At 43.2% G+C, this 6701-nt stretch overlaps 1 protein-coding gene across 1 annotated transcript in view; it reads left to right on the top strand.

The window, feature by feature from the left end:
• The window catches only part of LOC126985729 (homeobox protein XENK-2-like), a 3692-nt gene extending 1726 nt beyond the window's left edge, over positions 1-1966 (top strand). Inside the window, exon 3 of the mRNA XM_050840964.1 lies at positions 1-1966. This exon is cut by the window's left edge and continues 508 nt beyond it. The gene's annotated coding sequence lies outside the window, so the exon portion shown is untranslated.
• Positions 1967-6701: the final 4735 nt, after the last annotated feature.

The following is a 6701-nucleotide window of genomic DNA, read 5'->3' as shown; positions in this document are numbered from 1 at the left end:
TCCTTCGGGATGATCCTATACTCCTGCCCCTCAGAACGTCCTATGCAGTGTGGAGACAGGACGTTACCCCCCCACCCCCACCCACCCCGCGCCCAGCACACACGCACACACGAACAGACGTAGGATTTTGGTGGTGTCCTACGGGATATCCTACGCTTGTTTCCTGCGCTTAAGGCATTCAGAAAGTCCTATGCAGTGTGGAGACAGGATATTCCCCCCCACCCCCCTACCCCGAACACACACACACACACACATACACACACATACACACACAAAGAGTAGGAAATTGGTGGCGTCCTACGGGATATCCTACACATGTTCCCTGCGCTGAAGGTCCTAAAAGCGTCCTATGCAGCGTGAGGTCAAGGCGTTTATCCCCCCTCCCCCCTCCCCCCTCCAACGAACAGACGTAGGATATTGGTGGTGTATCCTACGGGAATGTCCTACGCTCGTTCCCTGCGATGAAGGTCCTAAAAGCGTCCTATCTACAATGACCTCAAGTGTTCTGTTACAATGCACAGGATATCGGTGGTGTCCTACGGGGATATCCTACACTTGTCTCCTGCGCTAAATGCTTCAGAGTGTCCTACGCAATGTGAGGTCAAGACATTTCTCCCCTCCCTTTAGTGTTCTGACGTAGGATATCAGATGCGTATCCTTCGGGGAGATCCTACACGCTTCTATCCTATGCTAAGTGCCTTCAGAAAGTCCTATACAGTGTGAAAACGAAGGATTTCTCCCCTCCTTTAAGTGTTCTGACGTAGGATATCAGCGGCGTATCCTTCGGGGAGATCCTGTGCCTTCAGAATGTCCTCTGTAGTGTTGAAACAAGACATTTGATTTCCTCCCCCCCCCCCCCCCCACGCACACACAAACACACGAACAGACGTAGGATACTGAGGGTGCATCCTACGGGGAAATCCTATACTTGTTTCCTAGACTCAAGTCCCTCAGAACGTCCTATACGGTGTTGAGACAAAGGATTTCTCCCCTCCTGCAAGTGTTCTGACGTAGGATAACAGCGACGCATCCTACGGTCATATCCTACACTTGTTGCCAGCGATGAGAATATCCTATACAGTGTGAGGACAAAGGATTTCTCCCCTCCTGCAAGTGTTGTCATAGGCTATCAGCGACGCATCCTACGGGCATATCCTACACTTGTTTCCTGCCCTCAGAATGTCCTATGCTTCCCTATTCCTTCCTCCCCCGCCCTTCAAGTGTTCTGTTAATCACTCACCGACGCAGGATATCGACGGCGTATCCTTCAGGCATCCTACACTAATGTTTCGTGTTCCTCCGAGGTCCTATACTGAACAAAACAACGATTTCCTACCCGTTCTGCAGGATTTTGTTAACACACACACACACACACATACACACACACACACACATAGGATATCAAAGAGTTGTATCCTTTTTTAAGAGAATCCGATGCTATTAAGTGGTTCCTGATCCTACGGTGTCCTATGGCGAGTGTGACGTACAAAAAGGATATTCTGCCCCTCCTATAGGACTCTCTCTCTCTCTCTCTCTCTCTCTCTCTCTCTCTCTCTCTCTCTCTCACACACACACACACACACACACCTAATCAGCCCTTCAAAAGAGCATCCTACACTCCCTAAGACATCCTACAGCTGGAACATATGCGCCAAGAAGGACTTTTAATTACAAGGATCTATAGAATGAAAAAAAGTATATCCTATGGTGTCCTTATCCCTCGTTTCTGATACCCACGGAGTCCTATAAGCCAAAGGAAGCCGTGGAAAGGACTCAGAAGGATACTGACACACAGGGGGGATGGTAGGATGTGGATTTGATGGAGGAAATGCAAAGAAAAAGTTAAGAGTAGGAAGTGGATGAAAAAAAGATTGTGAGGGTTTGTCTCAGTCACCCTTGAAGGACTCCCGTTTTCTTCGGTGCAATGTAAACAAAGGTGATAGCGAAGGTGTGCGAGAGAGAGAGAGAAAGAAGAAGAAGAAGAAGAAGAAATAGAAGAAGAAAAGAAAGAAAGAAAGAAAAGAGAGAAAGAAATACAGAAAGACGAAAGAAAAATGACAAAAAAGAAGAAAACAGCGAGAGAGAGAGAGAGAGAGAGAGACGAGGAAATAGAAATAGAGAGTAAGAGAAGAAAAGAAAGAAAGAAAGAAAGAAAGACGAAAGAAAAATGACAAAAAGGAGAAGAAAACAGCGAGAGAGAGAGAGAGAGAGAGAGAGAGAGAGAGGTGAGAGAAAAAAAGCTAGATCTACCGCTGCGTTCCGCTCGGGCACACACACACACACACACACACACACACACACACACACACACACATACACACGCACACACACACACACACACATGGACGTCACAAGATGGAGCAGCTTTCAGAGTTCACACACACACACACACACACACACACACACACACACACACACACACACACACACACCGACATATGGCGTCCTCCTCCTCCTCCTCCTTCTTCTTTTTCTTCTTCTTCTTCTTCTTTTTATTTATATTTATTTTCCTCTTCCTCCTCCTCCTCCTCCTCCTCTTCCTTCTTCTCCTTGTTCTTCTTCCTTTCTTTCTTGTTCTCATTCTTGTTTTCTATTCTGCTCTTCTTCGTCTCCTGTTTTCTTCTTTGTCTTGTTTTTATTTTCTCTTTTAATTCCTTTTCTTCTTCCCGTTCTTCTTTTGTCTTCTTTGTCTTCTTCTCATTTTTATTTCACTGTTCTTTTTTTTCTTTCTCCTTTTTTATCAATCTATTTATCATTTTCTTATACTCATATTTTCTTTCTTCCTTTATTTTCTTCTTTTTCTTCCTTTCTTCTTTTCTTCCTCTTCCTCCTCCTTTTATTTCCCTAACTTTTAAATCTCTTTCTTCTTTATATTTGCATTCTCTCTCTCTCTCTCTCTCTCTCTCTCTCTCTCTCTCTCTCTCTCTCTCTCTCTCTCTCTCTCTCTCTCTATTGTTACAGCTTTTCTTATGTTTTTTCTCTCTCTTCCTATGCAAAATGTTCCCTCCTCCTCCTCCTCCTCCTCCTCTTCCTCCTCCTCCTCCTCCTCCACCACCACCACTAACAAACAAACAAACAAACAAAAACAACGGACAAAACAAGAAGAAGAAGAAGAAGAAAAAGAAGAAGAAGAAGAAGAAGAAAATTATGAGCAAAATTAAGTTGTGTTCAATAATGTCATTTTTTAACTTGTTTTTTTTTTTTTGGTTATTTTTTTGTGTGTTCGTACGTGTGTTTTTTGTATGTCTAGGTAATTAAGGTAGCTAGGATAGGTAAGGTTAAGTAGACAGGTAGACAGACAGGTAGATAGACAGACAGACAGCCAGGTGAGGTTGGGATTAATTACTAATATTTCTTTTTAATTTTCTTTTCTTCATTTTTTTCTTCCTCCTTTTTCTTATCCGTTTTCTTCTTGTTTTTTTCTTCTTTTTGTCTTTCGTCTTCTCTCTTTTCTTCGCTTCTTTTTTCTTTATTTTCTTTTTTCTTTTCTCTTTTCTCTCAAGCTTTTTCTTTTCCGTTTTTATTTTCTTTGTTTTTTTTCTTAATTTGTCTCTTTTTCTCTTTCTTTTCTTCGTTTCTTTTTTTTTCTATTATTTTCTTCTCTCCTCTCCTCTCTCTCTCTTTTCTTTCTTTTTCTCTCTCAAGTCAATATTTTTCTTTTTTCTTTCTTTTTTTTCATTCCCTTCCCCATTTTCTTTCTTTCTCTCTCTCTCCCTTCCTCCCTTTCTTCTTTCCTTGTTCCTTCCTCCTTCCTATTCTTTCCTTCCTCCCTTTCTTCCTTCCTTCCCTCTTTGCTTTCTTTCTTTCTTTCTTCCTTTCTTCCTTCTTTCCTTCCTTCTTTCCTTCTTTTTTCTCTCCTGCAGATCTTTCTCTTTTTAATCTTTTTCCTTCGTCTCCGCGGAAGGTGAGGAGGAGGAGGAGGAGGAGGAGGAGGAGGAGGAGGAAGAGTCAACAGAAGACAGCCTGTTTTGTTTACATCTTTCTGACCTTGACAAATAAATGGAGAAGTTACGAGTTATTTTTTTTCTTCCTTTTTGTTTTCATTGTCTTCTTTTTCTTATTTTTTGTCTTCCTTTTCTTCTTTTTTGTCTTCTTTTTCTTCTTTTTTGTCTTCCTTTTCTTCTTTTTTTGTCTTCTTTTTCTTCTTTTTTGTCTTCTTTTTCTTCTTTTTTGTCTTCTTTTTCTCCTTCTTGATTTCCTTTGTTATTTTCTTTCCTTCTTTCTTTTGGGCATCATTTGTTTTCTTCCTCTTTTGTCTTGGTTTGTCTTCTTTGTCTTCTTTTTCTTTCTTCCATCCATTTTTGGTCTTTACTTTCTTCTTCTATGTTTTTCTATGACAGTTTTTCTTCTTTTTCTTCCCCTTTGTCTTCTTTCTTTCTTCTCTTCCTTTCTTTTTTGTCTTCATTTTCTTCCTCTTGGTTTCTCTTTGTTATTTTTTCTTTCTTTCTTTTGGGCATCATTTGTTTTCTTCTCTCTTTTTCTTCTCTTCCTTTTTGTCTTCCTTTCTTCCTCTTTTTTTGTTTTTAATTCTTTTTTGTGTGTTTTCCTTTCTTACTTTTCTTCTTTTTTCTTCACTCTCGACTTCTGTACCATGGAGGGGAAAAATCACCCATGATCGAGTATGCAGTGCAGTTCTGTCTCCTAATTGCAGAAAGGACATTGATTTACTGGAAAGGATTCAACGACGCGCCACGAAGATGATTCCAACCTTCAGGGCTCAACCGCACGAGGAACGACTCAAGCGACTCAATCTCTTTACATTGGAGAAAAGACACCTACGAGGGGATATGATTCAAGTCTTCATGTATCTGAAACAGTTCAATAACGTCGATTACTCCAAATTCTTTGAACTGCAAACCAACTCAAGAACTAGAAATAACGGTTTGCCCATTCAGTCGAGTCGATGTAACACAGACATTGGAAGGAGTTTCTTTTCAAACCGAGTCATCCGCCACTGGAACAATCTTCCCTCAGAAGTAGTAAATGCGAATACCATCAACTCCTTCAAATATAGAATCGACCGTCACTTCGCTGCGTCGGGAGTAAACTGAATAACGAGGTGCTTTCATCTGCTCCTCAATATCGAGGTGCTTTCATCTGCTCCTCAATATCGAGGTGCTTTCATCTGCTCCTCAATATCGAGGTGCTTTCATCTGCTCCTCAATATCGAGGTGCTTTCATCTGCTCCTCAATATTGAGGTGCTTTCATCTGCTCCTCAATATCGAGGTGCTTTCATCTGCTCCTCAATATCGAGGTGCTTTCATCTGCTCCTCAATGTCGAGGTGCTTTCATCTGCTCATCAGGCCCCAAGTGGGTGTCGAGCAGATTAAATCACCAAAGCGGGCGACCTCGCAATGAGCCAATAGGCTTTCTGTTGCCTGCATTTCCATGTTTCCATGTTTCTTCTTTACTTTTTGTCTCCCGCCTACCCTTCTCTCTTCTCCAAATCCTCCTACCTCCTCTTCTTCCTTCTCCTTCTCCTCCTCCTTCTCTCAATCGCTTTCTTTTTTTCATTCCTCCTTCTTTCCTTCCCTCATACCTCCTTCTCTTTCTTTTCCTTCCTCAATACTCTCTCTCCTCCACCTCCTTCGCCCCTTGTCTCCTCCACCTCCTTCGCCCCTTGTCTCCTCCTCTTCCTCCTCCTTCTCCCGCGTCGTGGTGCAGGAGAGGGCTGTCCCGGCACACAGCCAAGCCTCTGAGGGCCGCGAAGGAGGCATTTAGACCTGAAGACTCCCAAACAGACTCCTAATTCCTGAAAAAGCTGCGGGGCCCCTTCGCGTGAGCCATGGACCCCTCCGAACACGTCCCCACTGACTTCAACCCCTTCTACCACCCCTTCCCTCCTCTCCCCCCTGTACTAAACGATGGAGAACTACACTAATATCATCTACTAACGATATAAGTGGTGACTGGTCTAGTGGTTTGTGTGGGGAGTGAGTTTTGAGGGGGGTATGTTAAGGCGAAGTCGAGGTCGGAGTCCGAACCCGCTCCTCACGCTAACCAATAGCACGACGCCATTTCCTGTGGAGGTCACTTCCGACATGAACTCTAACTTGCCATCACTACCGAGGAGGAGGAGGAGGAGGAAGAGGAGGAGGAGGATGAGGGGGGGGAGATATAAAGAAAGGGCTAAGAGGGGAAAGAAGAGGAGGAGCAGGAGGAGGAGGAGGAGGAGGAGATGTAAAGAAAGGAATGAAGAGGAGGAGGAGGATAGAAGGAGAAGAGTGGAGAGAATGGAAGAAGATAAAGGAAAGGAGGAGGAAGAGTAGGAAGAAGAGAAGAAGGAGGAGAGAGGGAAGGAAGGAAGAAGGCAAGGAGGATGAATGATGGAGGAAGAGGAAGAGGAGGAGGATAGAAAAAGAGAGGAGGAAGAGTAGGAAGAAGATAAGAGGGAAGAAGAGAGGAGAGGAAGGAAGAAGGAAAGGAAGATAAAGGATGTAAGAAGAGGAAGAGGAACAGAAGAAGAATAGAGAAAGAGAGGAAGAAAAGAAGAAGAGGAAGAAGAGCAAAACAAGAAGACGAAGAAGGAAGAAGAAGAAGAGGAGGAGGAGGAGGATAAAGAAAGGACAGAGGAAGGGAAAGAAGGGAAAGAAGAAAAGGGAAGAAGGGAACAGAAGGGAAGGAAAGGGAAGAAGAAGAGGGGAACAAGAAGACGAAGAAGAGGAAGGAGGAGGAAGAAGAAGAAAAGAAGAAAGGAAGG

This window comes from Eriocheir sinensis, chromosome 60, assembly GCF_024679095.1.
Source record: "Eriocheir sinensis breed Jianghai 21 chromosome 60, ASM2467909v1, whole genome shotgun sequence".
In the NCBI taxonomy this organism is placed as follows: Eukaryota; Metazoa; Arthropoda; class Malacostraca; order Decapoda; family Varunidae; genus Eriocheir; species Eriocheir sinensis.
This window is presented reverse-complemented; position numbering and strand designations above follow the sequence as displayed.